Raw genomic sequence first — 22,957 nt, forward strand, 5'->3', positions numbered from 1 at the left:
GTTAGGCTCTGGGATGTGGGGGACAATATGTGGTTGCTTGTCACATAACTTAAAAATAAATGCACACACAGACAGCTGGCCTCAGCTCACAACTGCACAATAGGTTTCTCCTATCATAGTGGTAGTTGACTCATAGATACATGTAAAACCATGGAATTGTATTGATATTAAATCCTGGTCAATGATTTAATTAATTTTTAGGCCTTGCTCGTGCAGCATTTTTCTCCTGGGTAAACAGGCAGCGTGTGCCTCCCCAGGTCAGTGCATTTTAGGCTTGTTTACCACATCAATGTCACAGATAATGAATACTTGTGTGTACATTAATCTATAGATGTTTCATAAACTAGCTGTAGCCTTCGTTAGAGATTTTGGTTACCCTGTTACAAGTAATGCATTATGTACGTTTTAAATATAGGTCCCACATCAAATATGGAAAATGGCATTCCCCAAATGTATCATCGTGGACAAATCACACCTCCCTCTGTGCCTTAGTTCTTATATCTGGCTGGAATGAGAGCACCCGGAAACACAGGTTTTAGATGCATCTGAAGGTCGTGTGCCATCACATTCCGTGAAGTCACTTAAGGGCCGGGTCAAATGGCATAACTTCATGTGATGTCGTCAGAAGCCAAGGGTCATGTTGATGTCACTTATGCTAGCCCTGGCATTTTGGTGAAATTACGCCCCTGCCCTTACCTCTTGCCTTCTCCATAGCCCAATTCCTCGCTCCACTCCATTGCTTTGCCCCGGCGACACTGCTTACATTACTAACTCCCACTCCATCTTCTTTCTGCTCTCAAGACCGCTTTCCTGAAGCAAGAAAAACTGTGCACTGCCAAGTGTGACGCTCTCTTTTGTGTGTCGCTCTTTCGTGAAGTGGTACGGAGACCGCAATTGGAAAAAGCATGTGCACCAAAGCAAGTTGCAATTCATACTGGTAATTATGGTGACAGTTTAAAATGTGCACACACACACAAACACAAACACACAGACATAGATTTATAGTGTTGAGAGTGTTGATCCGCAAGAAAACAGCAAGCTGATGTCGGGCGGAAATTCTGCCGGGGTCGGCCGGGCCGTCCGCAGACCTCCGGGCAGGGAGGCCCCAACTCCTCCCCTATATCCCAGATGAGACAGAGTATGAGACACACGCAAGAAGCAAGGTGACTCTGCTGTTTATTAGACAAAAACAGCAGGGATGGGTCAAGGAGCGTACGCGTCCGTCCTGACACACACACAATCGTGGGGCTCGCAGGCCCTTTTTACTGTATTATGACGCGCTACTTGCGTCACATTGAAAAAGTTAGTAAAAAACCTATCGCCACTCTTAATTGGTTACTCGAGTGGTAGGGTTAGTATAGCACACGTATAGAGAACAATGTTAGTGGTCGAGGGCTAGTCAGGTGATATATCTGGGTTGTCCCTACAATTAGATACATGAGAATTGTTACATGGAGACCCCTGATGATTGGTTAAAGCTAATGGCGTCAGTGATAGGAGCCCCAAGTTCTGATTGGTGCGCCCGCGAGCTCCCCAGCCTGGGACCATCGCTGTTCCCAGCTCTCGGTGTACCTGTCTTTTGCAACAATGTTTCACTATGGGTACGTGCAGACAATGTGAGGATTTATTCATAGCTGGAGGGCTGGCTGCTCCCACTGTCGCAGATGTCCATTGAGCCTTTTTAGTTGTATCTGCTTATGTCTTGTAACGAGAGATCCAGACGCTTTCTTTCTCCTGGGCTTGGCATCATGTCAGGTTCGGCTTGGTCACGTGAGGAGAGACCGTGTTTGAGGCATAATTCTGCACAATTAATATTGTTTTTCCACTGTGTGTCTGGTTTAATTTGTAGGTGTGACTTTAACGTTGGTGCGCGGCGTGCGAGGTTGCAACATCGTGCCCTTGATGATTGGCTTTTGGAATGTGAGTTTGCAACATTGCAACCTTGGCTGGTTGCTTCGCCGGGCTCATTCTGCAGGATCAGCAACCTGACTCTTGTTTTGTTAATGTCCACGGGAGCTCTTGCTTGCGGCCTACTTAGGCCTAGTGTCTAAGTGGGTCCGTCTGGTGCACAGGTGCTTTAGGTTACAGTACCATATAGTTTCAAGACCAGTATCATGTCTTCATTATATTTCTCATGGTGACAACTGGTTTTAAGAGAAGCGTGAGCAAGCTTTTTAGATGAGTTCATGACGCGACTTGCGTTTCTGCATTTTGAAAGCCTATGTAGAAAATAATAAAGATGCACGTCCGTGAGTATGTCTGTCGCCTACGTCATAGCACTGGGTATATTCTTCGTGTAGATTGGTGCGGGAGTGTCCAGTGTGTAGATTTGCACAGGTGTGCTTAACCGTTAGCTAGGTCGTCATGGCATCTCTAACGACGTGTAGATTTTAGTCTAGTTGGTCCGTGCCGCAGGTGTCGGCGCGGCTAGTGCGGGCTGCTGGGCAGGCAGATGGACACATCCGTATGTTCCTGTACCAGGGTATCTGATCGTCTGGTAAATGGACAAACTCTTCTCGTGGCGGGTGTCTGGGTCGTGACCCTTTAGGCCAAGCGCGAGAGGTGAAGGACGGGAGCCTGGTCTTCCATTCTCCCACTTCACTGATACATTAATACGATTAATCAAGTCATTTTTTTGTTAGCTTTTCTGGTGTCAACCACTTCCAAAGGCAGGGATAACATGTATCTTTTAAAAGCATGACAACATTACAGCTTGAATAGATCCTTCTGGGGTTCAATGTTTCCTTAACTCTGCCTGTCCATGTACCTGATTTGTTGTTTGCTCAGAGATACATGTATTAGATGTTGAACCTCCCAAACACATAGCAGTCTTCAACGTTTGAATGGTACATTGTGTTAAGTGGGGTAGGACTCAGTGGAACTGAAAGGAGGAACAAAAGAACAAAATAGAAAAAACTTCAGTGCTCACAGGAAGGTGGAGGCATTGGGTAGTGTCAGTCATGGTAGGTGCAGTCCAGCTGAAACTCTGTATTTCAGGCTGGTCCCATTGCAAGATCGGTAGTGTCACAATTATCCACCTTTCAGGTTTGTGCCTCTAGAAGTCTGATAGGGAGAAGGCTCATCCACTCATGTGATAGCCTTTAACTCACGAAGATAAGTGTGGTAAGTTTGTGTCAAATACGATGTCATATTGTGTTACATCACAATCATGAGGAATGAGTGGGGTCTGACTTGAGACTGAAGCCCTCACAATATTGGGAAAGCTTTTAGAGCTGGGGTATTTTGAAGGCTTATGGGGACGAGGTGGAGAGAGGCTGGCGGTGAGTCATTGTTTTAGAAATGTTGGTGGGGCTGGTTTGGTGACAGTCAGATGCCTGTGAATGTCTTTGGAGCAATTGATTGAAAGGGTGTGGTCAGAATATTCTGATCCCTGAATCACTAGGGTTGGGAAGAGTGAAAGTATGTTTGTTGGGTTAGTGACTCGGTTGAGGTGCATACATGTATATACAGGTTGACACGTTCATCTTCATAGTTGCCCTGCCTATCAACCAAAGCACAGTCAAATATGGTGCTTTGGGTGACAGTTTGTTTAAGCAAACACCATACCCTAAGTACATGGACCTGCCCTGTGAGTGCAAGCTGCATGCACAAATCGGTTTCTGTGTCCCGCATGTTACATTTGCAGGATGCAACAACCTATGTGTGCATGGAGCGTACATGAATAGGGCAGCTCCATGTACTGAGCATATGGTATTTGCTTAAATATACTCTTAACCAAAGCAGTGCATTTTTACATGCTTCAGTTCACACTACATGTAAGTATCCCTGAATGCAGGTCTCTGCACGATGCTGGCTCTGGTCTACAAGGTACACATAGAAGGGGCCTGTGCTCAAGGTGCCACCTTGAACCTGCCGGCCCCAAAAGTGCTGCTCTGGAATGTCCATCTTCATGTTTTAATGGGTATGGGAAAGGTTGTTGCAAGTGCAATGGCCAGAGGGAGACATAGAAAACAGAGAGTGGGGGAAGGAGAGTAGGAAAGCCTGTGACAATGTTAGCAGTTAAAGACATTTTAGAGGAAAGTTAGTGACGGGAGTAGTTATAGAAATATTGATATGGGAAGACGTGTGGCATTTTGAGTAGCCACACAGCATGTGACAGGGGGCAGCTGGGTTGTGACTGTATACATGAGGGCAGGATGACCAGTTTGCAGATAAGGAGAATGCAAGGACATCTTGAAGAAGGACTGATTGCTTACAGATGACCAGCAAGAGTCTTTAGCATGAGCACTACATCAAAGCAATCTTGTACCCATGATGTGACAAATCGCCTATGTGTAGAATTTTCCCGGGCTTACTGGAATGAGGCAGAGAGGATTATTTTTAAAAGAGGCAATTCCATGCAGGGGACTGCAAATGTTAGCAGTTATGTAGTTTCGGATGTTCTGCGTGTATTTGTATACATTTCAAAATGTAGTCTCTAAGTGAAGAGTAAAATGAGGTAAAATCACCTATACTCTACTCATTTACTCTATGTTTTATCACAAAAGTACATTTTGCTGAAGATTGATCATTGGAGGCCTTGTTTATTGAGGGATTTCTATGGAAACTGCCTGCTCATTAACAGATGTAAATACAAAGCACATGTCTTAGGAATCTAGTAGTGTTACATGTTTTGAAGTGCTTTGGTGTATGGATCCGATGCATGCTAGTCTGGAATGTACGAGGTCCGTGAGAGTGTTGTAATGTGAGAGTGTGCATGTATGGGTGAGAAAATGTTATGTAGCTGGCATTCCATTACAGGCAGTTTGAGAGATATAGCTTGGGTGGTAGGAGGCAGCGGTTTATTCTCTGAAGATCTTATGGACTGAACATAAACAAACGAATTTACCAGTAACTTACTCGATGTGTCTGTGGATCCTCTTTACAACATTACACCTGCATAAAAAGCCTAGTGGTCTTGCAAGATAGCATAAGAAAGTGAATCAGAGATGCAAGCCTTGTGCCCCTCCTGCACTTTGGAATGGCACTAAAATTAGTTGGCATGCAACATTGAAGTGTACAATTAATATGCATTGCTTTTTAGCCTTCATTTTGAGGTCTACTTTATGTAAAATGACCCCCAGAGTGTCTTCAAATGCGTTATAATCACTGTAGATGTCTGGCAATTGGCAGTTTTGGGGTAGAGTGATAGGCCCCTGACTGTCTGGCCTTGATTCGATCAGTTGTTCACCTTATAGAACCTGATTTCACCCACAAACCTGATTGTTATTCACCTTATTGTCTTGTTCTGTTGTGCTCTTCCTGCCGAGCTCTTTGTCTCTTTCAGTTAATTATTTACTATATGTCCTGTCTCGTTTTGTCACATCTGCTTGCACCCCCAGTGTCCACCCTCACTGTTCTTTCCTACTCCCCACCTCCACCCTTCTTCCTCTCTTCTCTTTCCTCCACCTCCTCTATGGTGTTCTCTGTTTCTCCTGTCTTCTCTAACTGTTTCTCTATTGACTACCCTGCCCTTCTCACCACGTTTGGTAGGAAGAAGTTCAAAAAGGATATCCTAGCCTCCAACCCAGGAGGCTGATACCTATATCAGTGCTTAGTCCAGACAGACCCTCACCGACATCCTCTTTGTCGTTCCCTCGCCAGATCTATGGACTCTTCATATGGTCTCTGTACTCTCTCCTATTTCTTCTTCTCCCATTAATGGTGGCACCCGATGGGAGGCCCTCCTGGATCCCTTCAACTCCTCTAAGGTCATCATTGATGCTTACCTGAATGGCACCTTCTTGGTTCAAGGCCCTCAGGCCAACCTCTTCCTCTTTGATAGACGTTTCCCTTGCCTTATCAACTTCCTTTCCTCTCCTGGTGTCCCTTCTCTCCCTCTTTCGGCTACCTTGCCTCTCACCTCTGCCACCTCTCTGGCGCCCTCACCCTCCTCCTTGGCTATCTTGCCCTCCTCTCTAACCTCTTCTGCCCTACCTCTGCCTCCTTCTACACCTCTGCAGGGAGTACCTCTGATTTGTACCCCTGCCTGCAAGTCTTTCAAGGATGGCAACCTTCTCCACATTGCCACTCTCAACACTTGCTCAGCTGTCAAACACTTGTGTGACATCTGCTGTCTCCTGGAAGAACTTGACACTCATGTCCTTTGTCTCACCGAGACATGGTTCACGGCCAGCTCTGTCATGAGCTTTGACACTCTCCTCCATGATGGATACAAGATCTTCTCTGTGCCCAGATCCAACCTTTCCATTGGGGGTGTAGCCTTGATCTTCCCGAAGAAGATTCCTGCCTCTATCATTCCTATTCAGGCCTAATCCTTCTTCGAATGCCTTGTCTGCAGGCTTTCTCTCTCTCCTGGCCATTCTCTCACCGTGGCTACTATCTAACAGACCACCTACTTCCTTTCTGAGTGGGCGGACCTCTCCTCCTCTCTCTGGCCTCAACCACTCAACTCCTCCTCCTTGGAGACTTAAACATCCACATGGATGCTTCCTCTCCCTCCTCTGGACTCTTTTGCAACCTCTGTGACTCTCTATCTATCAGAGGGCCAGCCCCTCTGCACGGTCCTGTCCTCTCATTTCATCTCTAAAACCCAGGACCTACTGTCCACCCTCTCGTCCTCTCCTTCTTCTCCCTCTACTCTCTCCTCTACCTCTGGCCTCCCTGAAGTCACCTCTCCTCCTCCCTTCTCTGCCTTTCCAATGTTCACCCCTGACAAGATTTCTAGACAAGTCCGTTCTATGAAAGTCTCGTCAAAACAGGTTCTTCCCTGTTCTTCCAAAACCATCAATGACCACATTGACACCCTTGCTCCAGCCTTGGCTGATTTCTGCAATCACTCTTTTGCCACTGGAACCTTCCCTTCCCCCTGAAGCACCCTCTTGTGCACCTTCTTCTCAAGAAACCCTCAGCCGACCCCTCATGTCTGGGTAACTTTTGCCCAATCTCCATCACTCCTTTCCTGGGCAAACTCTTGGAAAAGCTGCCCATCTCCCAGCTTAATCTTCACACTGAATCTGTTGGTTCTCTCCATTACCATCAGTCTGGTTTCAGAGCAGCCAGAAGCACGGAAACTGCCCTACTGAACATCTGTGAAGGCCGGCTCTCTAACCTGGATGCTAATCACCCCTCTGTCCTCATCTTACTCAATCACTCATCTGCTTTTGACACGGTCAACCATGCCATCCTGCTTAATCAGCTCCGTGATAACCTGGGCATCACTGATCAGGCCCTGGCCTGGATGACCTCTTTCCTCTCGACCGTCCCTCCCAGGTCCTACTCAGGTCCGTCCTCTCCTCTATCTCTCTCTCTCTACATGTGGTGCTCCACAGGGGTCTAACCTTTCTCCCTGGCTTTTCAACCAATACCTGGCCCTCTCGCCCACCGCATTGCCGCTCTCTGCTCCAACTTTACGTGCTATGCGGATGACAGTCAGCTAATTTTCAGGCTCTCCTCTGTCACCTCTTCTCCCTCTCTCCCTCTCTCATCTTGTCTGCAATCCAGGAGTGGTGTGCCGCCAATGATCTCTGCCAAGATACCAGCAAGATGGAGATCCTCCTCATCGGCTCACCTGCTCCTTCCTTTTCTGTCACTCTCTGGCTGGCCTCCCTTGGCCCTCTTCCTGCTCCCACCCTGTGAGGCTAAGAACCTCTGGGTCATCTTCGACTCCACACTTTCCTTCTCTCCTCATATCTCTGACGTCTCTAAGACTAACTACCAGCTGCACATCCTCAGAGGCATTCTTCCTTTCCTCACCTTCCCCCAGAAGCTCACTTTCTCCAGAGCTCTGGTTCTCTCTAGGCTGGATTATTGCAACAGCCTCCTTTTCAATCATGCTGCCTCTATTCTCCGCCCTCTGCAAGCCTGAAATCTTTCCATTGGCTCCTAGTGGCTGCAAGGATCAAGTACAAGCCACCCTGCATTGTCCACAAGACCTTCTGGGGCCTGGGACTGCAGTACCTCCAACTCTCTTCTCGCTCCTTCTCCTCCAACTCCTTGAGGGTCAGTCACTTCTTCAAGCAACGAGTTTAGATCTCTTTCTTTGTCTGGCACCTCCCTCTGGAACAGCCTCCCTGCTTCTCTGAAACTTGAGGAGAACCATCTCTGGTTCCAGAAGCACCGCAAGACCTTCCTCTTTGCTTCTGCCTTCTCTCTTCCTCTCCCCTGTTGATCTCCTGTCTGATTCTGCACTGGTCACCTGGCTGCCTCTGAATTCGGGCCCAGGTCCCTGCTCTCCCATTTGCACACCCACACTGTCTCCTGGCAACCCCTGCACTTTGGGACTGTATCTGTAACCCTACAGTCCCCTTAACTGCACTTATTTGACACCTGCTGTCTGCACTTAACCTAGCACCTGTCACCTGATTGGCTGCATTACTTGTTTTTATCCTTTGTACTGCACTCTCCCATCCTCCCCCTCCCCTGGCACTATCCCCCTCCCCCTATCCTACACTTGCACAATCTCAATGCCACTAGGCCTAGTAAGATCGTTGTCTTTTGTCCACCCTCTGTTCCCCTCCCTTGCCTCTTTGTGCCTTGAAACACTTGTGTATATAGGTGCGTTTTACATGCAATATCATATCACATCATATCAATTAAGTCATGATTGGTCAAGACTTCTTTGGAATAAAAATCTCATTCTTTGGATCTCAGGAATATATGGAGCCATGCTGATAAGCATCACCTAGTAAGGGCCCATCTATTGTTAGATGATTAGGCCAGTTTCTTTTGGATCTTCCAGCAACCAGTCAATGGGCATAGGGCATGGAGTAATTGGCCCATAGGCGGACTATAGCCCCTTACTTAAGTCCTTCTTTAGACGTGCTACCATTTAGGTCATTATCAACTCTGTGAAGGCTTTGCAGTAGCAAGTAAGTGGAATCATTTCAAAGGTGTGAAGAACTGCCAGTTTTTCAGCTTATGTATGTTTCAAAATGATGTCTGCGAAATGGGTTTGTACAGGTATGCCCATAGTTTTCATGACATTTTGAGTGAAATATGATATCACTGGTTGAACCCAGTATGGTGGTTAGCCTAGAGCTGACCGTTTTCTGGCTGTGGATGAAGTGTATTTTTCATACGAGATTGTGACTGAACATGAAAGGGTTTGGCCTGAAGAAACTTCATATGAGCAGTTGAACCCAATATGTTGGTGGCTAGCCTAGAACAGGTGGTTTCTGGCTGTGAACACATGGTATTTCGTGCACCTCATATGGTTGAATAATATGAGGTGGCATGCATAATTAAAGTGTACAATAAATATGCATTGCTTTTACACTTCACATTTTCAGTATTTTGGTGTAAAGTGATCTCCAGAGTGTAATGAAATGCTTGAGGGTCACACTGAAATGTCAGGCAATTGACAGTTTTGGGCAAGAGGGACAAGCACCTGTCCTTGTTGACGTGTTTCTTTCAATTGTGACATTATTAGTCATGACTGCTGTATAGTGGAAAGCCATTATGTAGAAGGGAAGATTGTGTATGAGCAGCAGGTAACTGGGCCAATAATCCATGTGTACAGTTTTTCAAGGTTAGGAGTAGGGCAACGTTCTGTGATAACACATGGGGTTTATCCTAAATTCAGGTTGTACGGTTTTGTCTCATAATTAGTATATATGTGGATTAATGTTCAAGGTGATACGATGAGGGTCAGCCAGGCTTCCATGTACTTGTTTTCAATTATTACTTGGATGTTGCCTGCAGAGCTATAATGTTTGGAATAGAGTGGCATACACCTTAAGCTTGTTATAGAATATTTAATTAATTTGGAGTTCCTATTGTTTCCCGATTTAGTAAATGTTCAGCATTTTCTTGAGCAATTCTTTTCTTCTGGTGGGTCATTGACTTAAAACCATTCTTGTAACTTCCCGGCTGGTATTAGAAGAGAGTTTTTTAAAGAAATGTTGTTAGTATGGCTTGTATCAAATCTGATACCTTCTACAGCAGGATGTTCATGAAGGGGATAACACATTTTATTTAAAAACGTTTGAGCAGAAAATAATTTATTTTATATTTTTTACAGTGTTTTAAGTCATTCATATTATCAGTAATATGCGTCCTATGGTTTCTGCTTGTAGTGGCACATATTATGATTATGATTTATTTAAATTGCCTTGCTGTTTATATATCTTTTTTTGCTTCAGAGTTAGGTAAATGTAATATTGTAGTTTTAAACTACTTAAGCATAAATCTAGACCTAAATTCGCTTTGAAATTGGGAACATTGGATATCCAACATTTTCACTCCTTTGTTTATTTAGGTGTTGTGATTTAATGCCTGAGAAAAAAATTGGAATGCAAATGTACACAAGTTACTAAAGTATTGCAACAATTTGCTAGATCACATGCTGGATATTCACTTACTTCCCTGGACGACTTACATAAAATTAAAATATGTCCGGTCCTAATATACAGAGTTGAAAGCTGGGCATTTAAAGTGATGAACAAAGTTGAGTAGATTGAAAGACGACGCTTGAAATCTTTACTTTGTTTACCCAGCTCTATACCAATAGAATACTATATCAAAACTAACCTTAATTCTATAGATTGTGAACTCTGTATTAACCATCTTAATTTGACTCTGAAGATTGTAAACTCTTGAGAAGATTCTTTATCATATTCGAATGGTAACATTTTGACCACAGTTTATTTGACCACTAATTTAATTACAGTATGTAAACTGAATGATGAAGCTGGCCTTTGGTGTAAAAAGCTTGGTATCCACAGGGGTACCTACTCTTGTTTAAAACTGAAGTTAATAGACAAATGCACCATCTGCAAGATAGACATGGAACACTCTTTAATCGATGTGTTCGAGTTAGGGCACGCGTGAAGAGATGGGACTGTAAAGGTGTAATGTGTAATTGGTGATCTGCTAATTAAATTGGGTAATACACAGCCAATGGGATGTCAAGTGCCTCAGCAATTCTTGTGTGTTTCTACCACTGACACAAATGTGTGTTATGATTGAAGTTTGCTTGAACTGTTTTTTTAAAAATGTATTGTTGTTGTCAATTGCTTGATGGTTCAGGTATGAGATGTATGTTTGGAAAACAGCAGTTTTTATTGGATTTTCTCATGTTGAGAAAGTACAGTTCTGTTTTTGACAGGACGGCCAACTATATCATACCTCAGAGAGAGAGCCCCTCACCATTTTTTGATGAGACCTGACGATATTGGTTTACATGACAGTTCAATTTATCATCTCCTGCTAGGAGAGCAGTTTATGAAGTAGAGTCTGCTGGGAGTTATGAAGGATGCCACTATGAAGTACTGAATGTTGCTTGTGATTCTCTTCATTTTATTCTCAGTCCAAAATGCAGAAATGACTTTATTGCTATTCTTTCAGGAATTTTTAATTTTGGGATTTCATTTATCTGACCATTTCCATTTCTGTCTTTGCGCAATATTTGGAAAAATCAATGAAATGTCTGGGAACATTGTCTTTAGTTTAAACAATCATTGTTCATACACACAGAAAGAGAAACCATTTTGAAAAAAAACTAGGTCATTGCCTCCACAATCAATCAGTAACATATAAGAGTGTTTCGTCACACTTATTTTGTATAATTTGGGCAATACTTGTTTACAAATAAACAATAATACTTGATGCTACTTAATGCTATTGTTTCCTAAGCAATTTAGTTTAAGGTGTGGCAGATCTAGATCAATGTTGATGTCTCTTTACCTTGTGCACACCATAAGCCAGTGAATCAAACTCCAATGATGTGAACTTCTTTTTCTTTTGTTGCAGGTGTTCTCTGTGTGGCATCCGTCGAGACAATCAGGGAAAATGCTGATGTTTTGATCTATGTGTTTGGGAGGGAAAATCATTGCTATTTGATTGTTTGCTTTGGATGGAGTAGTTGTTTTCTGTTGGCATCCCTTTAACACCAATGGGATGCAAGTCATGTATTTGCTATTGATGAAATATGTTTGTGTTTTATCGTTCTTTTAAAAATTGTGAGCTTTATGTAACTGGTATGAAAGATTGAGGAAATGTTAAATGTGATTCCACCAGGGAAAATTAGATTTGCAAACAACTGAGACAGAAGAGAAGGGTGGAGATGGAGAGGTGTTACAAAATGGAATAGTATGAAGAAATTGATCTTAAGCGCATATGCCTTTCACAGCTAACTTGAGTAGAGGAGGCTAAAAAGCAGGACAGAAATGTTAAAATGTATATAGAAACTGAAAAGGCTTAGTAGAGGTGAGGGACTCAACAAGAGAAGGAAACACATTATTATGGACAGAGAAATAGATCACAAAGAATTAAAAATAAATGATGGAGAGTGAGAAGAGACACACTATTAATAAATAAATAAATAAATAAATAAAGTGGAGTGACCGAGGCTATTAATGGATTATGTCAAGAGAATGTTGTTCAAGATTGTAATGAAGAGCTATAACTAACAGTAGAGAGCAAGGAAGAGAAATGAGACAAATTAAAGCCAAAAATGTACTTTAAACCAACATTGCTGAGAAGAAACAAGAGATTGTGATGGGGATAATGTACTGTAAATGAGTATAGAGGGTGCAAAAGGCATTGTAAATAAAATAAAGTTGTGAAGTAGAATGTGTTGGCATTTACTGTGCCATTTTTATGCACTGTCTCCTACTCTCGTCCCTCAAAACAGTTTTGAACATAAGATTCCCAGAATAGGTCGTTTAATTAGTTCCTTTATCAAATTGATACAGTTTTGCACTCTTAAGTATGATATTGTCAGTATAGTTAAAAGAAGTATGGAACAAAGATAAATAATGTTGTCCTTGTTGTAAGTATTCCTTCTCCAATTGATATTCCAATTGCTGCACAAATCACCCTTTTATGTTTTGGACAGTCCCTTATTTGTGTTTTGTTTGGCTTCAATTGCCCTTTCAGGACTAACGTAGAATACTTTGCTCACTTCATGTATGAGAGTGAGTTATCCACTCCTCAGTGGCATATACTCATAGAGAGGCATACCCCTAATAAAAACAATTTTTGGTGGTAGAATATACATCTACTTTTCTGTGTCTAAACTTACTAAATGGGCATTCAGAAACAAGACATTTGTTGAATACAATTGGCATTTAACCTTGACATTGCTGTTTTAGATGACAAATGCAAACTCTATACACTTGCAGAGAATAATATCTCTGGAGGACTAACCATTCTTCAAAGAATGGATATTACAGCTTCAGATGAGGTGCATTTTGCATCCTCAATTCTTCATCTGGTTGCTGCTGTGTCTGAACATCCTTTTTCTGAAAATTCTCAACAAGATGCAGATGAATTTATCCGGTTAATATTGGAGGTTTTAGAAAAGGAACACATTTCTTTTATTGGGCTGTTATGAGTGGCTACATGTTTGCTTGAGTTGCGAAATTCAAATTGTGTCCCTAAAACCATTGTAATGGTTTGTGCACTTTTCAGTACCTGACCAAGAAAAGTGTGCATGTTTGTGACCTGATTACCAAAGCTTCACAGGGCACGGTGTGCAGGCATTGTGGCACTTACTTCCAATCTTCAATCAGATGTTTGCAGTGTGAAACATATGTAATACTGATGTTAAAACAATACAGAGCCAACTGGTCAATGATCAAGACAGAAATGTTGAACTTTGTACATGGTCAGACATTTGTATCGCAGAAAACATTTGAAACAGTTGACTTATATTCCATGAAGGAGTAAGCATTTGCAGTGAGCATTATACAACTTGGCTGCACAGAGAAAGTAGCTGGCTTGTTTCTAATGATTCTTTGTTTTATTCCAAGCCTAGGTGGGCTAGAAATCATGAGAATCCTTATTTACTTTTTCAGAAACTTAAATTTACAATTTGATTTCAATTCTTAATTAAATCATCCTAATACGTACCCAATAATATTACACTAGAAAAAATTAAAGTAGATATTATTACAGTACTTGTTAAACATGTGAAGAATAATTTAAATAGGTATTTGATTCTGTGAATATGGCCAAGCTGTGAATCCACACTTTAACTAGATTGGTAAATGTAACATTCTCCTGTAAAATAGAGAGGAAGCTTAATACAAAGGTTATAGAACAAAACACTAATTTGCCTAAGTAATCTGCTTGTAAACTTCATCTTATACAGCATGATCATTTGCAGATCCTTATTCTGGGTTTGATCTAACCCAAGACCCAGATGTTTTTATTCATCCATTTTTATAACAATGTCTTATGGTGTCTTAATTCTTTATCATCACTATCAGTACCACTTATTTCTCTGGTGGGGATGGTGGTCTGAGCTATAAACGCTGTAGATGGTACTGTGGTGGGTACAGTTAAAGGGGTGGCTTTGAAGACTTGGCAGTGGATTTACACCGGATAGCAGATCCATGCTCTGCATCCTTGGCTGTGTGGCCGGCGGATGGCACTGTAGTGAGGGAGTTAGATGATGTGGTGGATGTACTCGGCCCCTCATCTCCTGATTGGTTGCCTTGAGTGCTTGATGGGAGAGATGTGAGATGCTTTCATACCACATGTATCCTACAAGAATGACTATTCAATACATTCATGTCACTCATTTTGGTGCCAGATGTTGATATCAAACATGGGCTGTCTGTGAGTGGCATCCAGCCCTACATGCACATTTTCCTCTGCTGCTTTGGTATGGCATTGGGTTTGTCATTTGTGCATAATGAACAGGTGGGCTTGTGCACAATGTGCCAGGGTCATGGTCTTTGTCTACACAATGCATGTGGTTAATATGCACGCCACATGTGGGTCTTTGGTTTTTCTTGGAACTTGTTATAGTGTGCTCCCTGTGTGATGTGCATGTCATCTTGCCCATCACACAGCTAGCTGCTTATTCACAATGGTATTCTGTATGTCAGAAATATAGTATGTAAGATGTGCTCGTCAGGGGTCATCTGATGTTTAGTTCACATGTGAATGGGGAAGTCGAGTCATGGTTACTGGTAGTACTGAGGATCCCATGGACACAACCGGTCAATTGAGACACCATGTTCAATATCGTCCAACACTTCATACCAGATGGAAGCCTTCCTCTGGTGGGATGTCGTCTTCCTCTGGCCCCCATACAGCTCTTCAGAATTGCCCACAACCTCTTCAGCCCTTACTATGACCTCAGCCTCTGTGAGCTTTGGCTTGAGGAGCCATGTTACAGGGATTTCGCCTTTCCCTTTTACCCAGACATATTTTCATCCTCTTTCAACCTTGGATGGCTGCAGGAAATGGGTGATTTTCAATGGACTGAGTTTTTCAAAATGGCCTCAGTGCACATTCCTGTTTCCTTTATGATGCTATTTCTGCCGGGAGTAATTGCACCATTATTTGTCAGAATTACTGTACAGTAATATCTCCAAATGTGTTTGGCTGTAACAGTATTCTGCTAATATATGGAATTGCCACTTGGTAGTAGATTTTGGTGGGAATTCCACAAGGTGGATTTACTGTTACTGCTGATGGTTGGTGCCTATTCCTGTCCACTTGTGTTGTGGCAGTAATTCCCCCGGACACATTAACGGTCACAATAATTCCGCCTTGCAGAATTACCACCATATATACCGCCATACTGGTAATGAGGCTCTATGTCAGGTTATGAAAAACAGACAGGAGGTTGAGCTTTTTTAGGTAAAAATGTATAAGATTTAAACTTTATGGTTACAATAAATTATGTGTGAATGTGGCTTAGTTGTTGATATACACTACTTCAGAATAGTGATCATTCTGTTATTTCTGATTAAACTTTGTGTAGGAAACCTCTTGATTCCTGAACTACAATTGTTAGCTTAACATTTTCAATGAAATATCACAGAGGCAGATATTTCCAGGTTAGTTAGCTATATAAAGTATATGCTTTCAAGACTGGTGCTATTGCATGGTTGTGTATAATGTGTACTTTTTGCTTTACTGACTATTAGGATATTATGTAATGTCAAGGAACAAATAGTCCTAAAAATAAATGGAGCATCTTCTATTATTTTATAAAACATATGGCACATGGCAACGTAAGTACTCAGTTTCCTTCTTAAGGGTTGAATGATTATATGACAGTCGATCTGCTTCAGGTATAAAACAATTTCAGAAAATGTGGTGAGTGAAATACAAATACGATTTTAAAGATTTCATCATGTTTGCATGTTTCATTTTCATCATAAGAAGAAATACAATCCCTACATTAGCATTAGCAATAATAGAAACAGTAACAATTAGCCTAATGATAAAAAATGAAAAAACAATGAACATTATACTAATGGTTACAGTAATGTTTTCTAATATCACTAACAAACAATTTCATGTACAATACATTTAAGAAATATGCAAGTACTCATTTACAGAATAAAAAAAATACTGTTTTGGACTTAATGTAAATGGAAAGGGTGTCTTGAAGAATACTCAGAAATCTTATCAACAAGTAAACAATCGGCTGCAGCACTTTAGACTGTGAAATGTAAACTACTATGCTTTTCAGATTGTTAAGGTATATGCTAGTTTCAAAGTTGATCTATAGTAATGCAGTTGTAACAACCATTAATAACCCATTCCACAAAATCTAATGTATGGTGAAGTTATTTGTAATGTAGGACATTAAAAAAGATATACATTTTGGGGGTAATTTATGGATTATTTGCGACAAAAAAAACAGGATTTGTGCGCCATTCTGCCCGCAAATCCCCATTTGTTAAACAGGGTTTTGCGGGCCGAATGGTGCACAAATCCCGTTTTTTTGGGCGTAAATAATCCATGAATTACCCCCTTTATTGTGAAGGTATTCTACTCGCCAGTGAGTAGATTGGTTGTTCCTCCACTGCTAGTGTGATTGTATAATAGAGTTGGGTAAAAGAAAAATACATTCATTTCTTTGTTTCAGTACTGATGTGCAAAAACAAATGCACATTTATTTGTATATTGGTTACAAGCTCTCTTTTATTATCGATCCTGTTGTTATGATATGTTGGGAAAGAAATTATCCTCTCCCATCTCCCTTGGTGCTTTAGACTGAGTCAAATGCCATAGATACACTTGCTATGTACCAGGGGGGAGGGGGCATGATAAGAAACCCAACACAAACACAATATTACATGACACACAGATATATAGACCTAGTGCACGCATATAAGTAAGCACCATCTTTTTGTAGTAATGGTAGAAAAAGTCATCCGGCATGGCTGCACTGTGAAACATAGGCCCAACAAAGAAACCTGAACAGGCCCAAGCATTGAGGGTAGAGAGACTGTGCTGCTAACTCTCATATAAACTTCTCTTTGTTCCATAACTGTTGTGACTATTTGTTTTGCCAAGAAGGAATGTGCCCTGCAAGGCCGCAAGACAGCACCAGGCAACCCACCATGCACATTTATCACATCCAGGCCAAAAAGCAGGCCTCCAAATCTCACCCAATCCACCAGCAGTTATGACACCCACTTCTGCCTCAGTACAAGACGCCCTAAATACCACAATAGTAAGTGACCCCAGACCACCGACCATAAAAGTTCTAAAAGGACACGGCCATTCCAGCTTATTTCATAATGACACACCTTGTAATCTGAGGTACAGAGGGGAATACATTGTAGTCCAAAGCGACAATGGAAACATTGGATGCGGATAGTGCGAAATGGAATGAGAGAAGAATGTGTGGGTCAGCTTGATCTTAAGACACCCCCTGTGCCAGTCCTAGAGCTTCCCAGGTACCTGCCATAATGATAGAATAGCGTTGTCTTACAAAAGCAACTAATGAGGAACATGACCTTCACTCCCTGGCGATGAAGAGCCCAGCTGACACCACGTGATGGAAGACGGACAGACGGGGCTGGGACCAATAGCTGCCTGGCATCCCCTATGGAGCAGGCAGCCCATGTATAGGGTCTCGCCAATCAGCCACAAGTGTTCGACTGAATACGTGACATGAGTAGAGACAATGTGTTTCCTTATAACGTTCTGCTTGTACTATCTTTCAGCAGAACATTCTAGAGCAGCAGAGGTCTTTGCTGGCCTACCTACTTTTTGGTGTGATTAAAACGTGTTATCCTTGCAAGAATCTCTTGGCCTTTTTTCCCTAGCAGGTTTTATTTTTTCTGGCAAGAGCATTCAGGGGCATTCCCTCAAATGTACATTCTGTTTTTGGGAGAAACCTCTTCTGGGGTACAGTCAATTATCTTTCCTACATGTTACTTTGGGAAGAAGTGAAAAAGGGAACTTCTTGACATGTGATTCTTTTTCTTTCATTGTCTGCATGATGCATACATTACTAAAGTTGACTTTTGCTATCTGTTGTGTGTTTTATCACACTACTTCTCTACATACATTGTACATTGTGTTGGTGTTTTAATTCATGTCATTGGTCAAAATGTACCAGAGGAATTTGTTTAATAAAAGAAATACTGTCATAATAACATTGCTAAGTAGAGCCTAACAAAACTCTTGGAATTCAATGAAGAAATGTTAGTTGAAGTGACATTAAGGTGCAAACATAATGCAATCAAACCCCCCGAATGTGGCAGCTGTTATGGTCTACGCAATCTTAGTAATGGTCTATGAAGAACACTGATGACATCACTGTCAGGGTAGCCAGTCCAAGTTGCCCTCGTGGTGTAGACGACGAATTCTACCCTGCAATGTAACCCTGTGTCTGGATCTAAAGAAACCAGCACCAGGGGTCAATTGCTTGGAAGAATGGACCCAGACGTGATGCCGAAGACTCTCTACTTGGAAGGAGGCGATTTCCCAGGAAAGACCCTTGTTTTGTAATAACATCAACACCAAGGAAACACTGCAACAATTCTGTCACAATAAACCAAAACAATGTAATCTTAGTACTTACAGAAATATCAGAATGACTGAAGAACACAAAATCAGGAGTAAGGACAGACACTCTTACCATGGGATGGATAGATAATCTTCCACATTGTGCAAATGCTCCCAGTAAAACCACCAGGTGCAGGGGTTGCTGGGACTATTCCCGCCGGCACGCGGATGCCTGGGGATAGGAAGTCCAACAGGGAATACCCGACGAATACGAGGACGCTCCCCCATCACCCTGTGTGAATGCTCCTACAGTCTCAAGTCCGTATTAGGGCGAGGAGAGGAGGAAGGCACCAGCGGTCTTTCGGAGCACTTGCAAGAGTTTGGGTCCAAAGGAAAGCAATCCAAAGGATTTCCGGGTCGGGAAAGGGCTGGATACCAACTGTGATAGAACGTGAGGCAGTAGCAATCCAAAGGAAGTCCAGGTCGGCAACGGGCTGGATACCAACTGTGATAGAACGTGAGGCAGTAGCAATCCAAAGAAAGTCCGGGTCCGCAACAGTGGATCATTACCAAGGACAAAATGTGAGGCAGAAAGCAGTTCTTGTAGAGTTCCGAGTCGTCAGCAGGATAAGAGTCAGTAGTAGTTCAAGAGGGGTTCCAGGAGAGGTACAGATAGGCAACAAACAGGAGGGGGAAGCGCTAATGAGGGTAATCGTGGAAGCTGGAAACAAAACAAATTAACGGATTTGGCCCCAATCTCCATGGCAACCACCAGCATGACCAAGCCGAAGGGTAAACATTCAGAAACTTGGCGCGGCAACGTGTTAACCTTTGTTTTGCTGTATGAGGAGGAGAACAAAGCCGTAACAATGGGGTATGGCGTAAAGGGTGCATTCCGGAATGCCTCTGTTCTTTACAAAATGGGGACGGCATTTGTCTTTCATGATTCCGGCCAGACCCACCTTGATTCCTGACAGTACCCCACCTCAAAGAACGCCCCCCCCTACGGGAGGACCAAAAATCCCTCCAACAACCCGGTGTATGAATATGTTCCAAATGTTCCCAAGTTCAGTCCTCAGGCCCATACCCCTTCCGGTCAACTAGAAAAAGACAGGTCCCGCAACGGACTTTCGTGTCCAATATCTGGTGGACCTCATACTCGTTTAACCCAACCACAGGTAAGGGACGCTCAGGGATGAGCAACCGAGAACCCCCATGAGCCGGTTTCAAAAGCGAGACATGGAAAACAGAGTGAATTTTCCAAGAGGGTGGGAGGTGTAAACGAACCGCCACTGGATTGATCACTTCCGAGATCGTGAAAGGACCGGAGAACCGCGGCAACAGAGAGCTATGACCTGGCAAGCGCAGATTCTTCGTGGACAACCAGACCTGCATCCCCTTAGAGTAAGTCGGAGACAGAGAACGATGGGCATCTGCATGTCACTTGGTACGACCTTGGGCTTCCAATAGATGATGCCTAACTTGGGAATGCAAAGCTGTGAGTGACTGTACGCAGGAATTATCAGCTGGGTTGCTCAAACCACATAACAGAGGCAATGGTAATGTGCGAGGATGGTGTCCATAAAGAGCAAAAAACAGGGTGGATCCCGTGGCCGTATGCAGAGAATTATTATAGGCAAATTCGGCCATGGGCAATAAGGACAACCAGGAGCACTGATGATGGAGCAGAAGACAACGGAAATATTGCTCGAGGGTGGCATTGAGCCTCTCTGTCTGTCCATCAGTCTGGGGGTGATAAGCGCTGGAATACCTGCCTTCTATGCCCAAAGACAGGGTAATGGCCCTCCAAAAATGGGAGGTAAACTGCAACCCCCGATCCGTTATAATAACATTTGGGAGACCAAACCGCCAAAAGACATGGGAGATGAATAACTCGGCCAAGACCGGCGCAGAGGGCATCCCCAAACAAGGAATGAACAATGCGTATTTGGTCAGGTAATCCACTATAACCCAGATGGTGTTGTAACCTGTAACTGGTGGCAAATCCACAATAAAATCCATTGAGACCATATACCATGGTAACCGAGGTACAGGCAATGGATGCAGCAGACCCATAGGCTTGGCATGAGGGGATTTACCCTGGACACAGACGGCACAGGTATCAATATACTGACTGATGTCTGTTTTCATGGCAGGCCACCAACTCCATCTGTTTAGTAACTCCATGGTTTTTCTGATTGCAGGGTGTGCAGAATATTTTTAATCATGGCACCATTTCAAGGCCAAAGTTCGGGCCTCTTTGTTGGGAAGGAATACTTTCTCGTGAAGATAGGGTAAGAAACGTATGAGTTTGATACCCTCATCCTTAATGGTCTGTGGATTTTGCTCGACCCATGTGACCAGAAGGGATTTCAATGATGGATCGACCGTGCACCCACATACCACCTGGCTAGGAAGTAATACAGAAGTGGGTACAGGTTTAGACATATGAATCCCAGGGATCCGGGACAAGGCGTCAGCCTTGGAGTTGCAAGAGCCGGGACGATATGTGATTGTGAAATTAAAGGCCGAAAAGAACTTGTGCCAACGAGCCAGCCTGGCAGTGGTGCATTTTATAGACTGGAGTGCTACCAAGTTCCGGTGGTCAGTATACACTTGAACCGGAATTGCAGTACCCAGCAGATGATGCCTCCAAACCATGAAGGCGTCTCTCACAGCTAAGAGTTCCCTTTCAGTAATGGTATAATTCTGCTCATGAACAGTGCGTTTCCTGGAATAAAAGGCTACAGGATGCAAGGCTGTAGATTCCCGACAGGAATGAGATAAGACGGCTCCCACCGCTATATCCGAAGCATCAGCTTCCACCACAAACTGCAAAAGCGGATTGGGGTGCTGAAGCACCGGGGCAGTATTGAATGCTAGCTTGAGGGTTTCAAAAGTACTATTAGCCTCTTGGTCCCAAGAAAACGACCTCTTACTACTGGTCAAGGCCGTCAGAGGAGCTACAATCTCAGAAAAAGAACACACAAAACGCCTATAAAAGTTGGCAAATCCCAAGAAAGACTGCAGCGTTTAGAGGTCTTTAGGAACCGGCCAATCAAGAACTGCTCTGACCTTATTTGAACTCATCTGTATACCCTGACCCGTTATGTCATACCCCAGGAATTCAACGGACTTCACGTGAAATATACATTTCTCCAGCTTAGCATACAAGGAATGTTCCTTTAGTCTTTGCATAACCTGGCGAACATGTTGTACATGATTATCATAGGAATCAGAATAGATCAGAATGTCATCAAGATAAATGACGAGAAAACGATCCATCATATCCCTGAATATATCATTAACGAAATTCTGAAATGTGGCTGGAGCATTACATAACCTGAAGGGCATAACACAATACTCAAAAAGACCATATCTGGTCTTAAAAGCCATTTCCACTCATCCCCCTCCCGAACCCGTACAAGATTGTAAGCCCCACGTAAGTCTAGTTTAGTGAAGATCTTGGAAGAACCGAGCTGATCAAGGAGAACGGCTATCAAGGGTATTGGGTACTGATTTCTGATGGTAATGGCATTCAAGGCATGGTAATCTATACAAGGCCTGAGGTCTCCTTCCTTTTTCGGTACAAAAAACATTGGGGAGGCCGCAGGTGATCGTGAATGATGGATAAACCCAGTTCTGAGCGACTTATCTATATACTCCTTTAGAATCGCATCCTCCTTCTGCGTCAGTGAGTAAATATGGCCAGAAGGGATTTTGGCACCAGGGACCAAGTCAATGGGACAATCATAGGGTCTGTGAGGTGGAAGGGTCTCAGCTCCCTTTGCATCAAAGACATCACTAAATGAAGCGTACCCCTTAGGTAAAGGGTAATTGACAATGGCTCCAATAGAGGAGACTCCATGTAAAAAAAGGTCTTCAAGGATTAGTAGGTTCATGGTTCGAAGAAAAACATGAAGTTTCACAATAAGAGGATACGAACTCCAACTCCCCGGTGCTCCAATCTACCACCGGATTGTGGCGTCTCAACCAAGGCAAGCCCAAGATCAAGCGATATTGTGGGGCTGCAATAAGATCAAAGCTAATGATTTCTTCATGGCCATGGTTTGTGGTCAAAGTTAAGTCAACTGTTTGTCTGTAACCAAACTGGAAACCAGTAGCGAACCATCCACAGAGTTGACCGTTTCTGGTTGTGGTTTCATGATCACTGGGATGCCTAGTTTTCTGGCAAAAGCTTCATCGATGTAGTTACTGGTAGCTCCAGAGTCCAATACAGCATCAATGAACCATTCATGATCTGGAGACTGGGAACAACGGGTAG

The sequence above is a fragment of the Ambystoma mexicanum genome, chromosome 10, assembly GCF_040938575.1.
Source record: "Ambystoma mexicanum isolate Mex_15411 chromosome 10, UKY_AmexF1_1, whole genome shotgun sequence".
NCBI lineage: Eukaryota > Metazoa > Chordata > Amphibia > Caudata > Ambystomatidae > Ambystoma > Ambystoma mexicanum.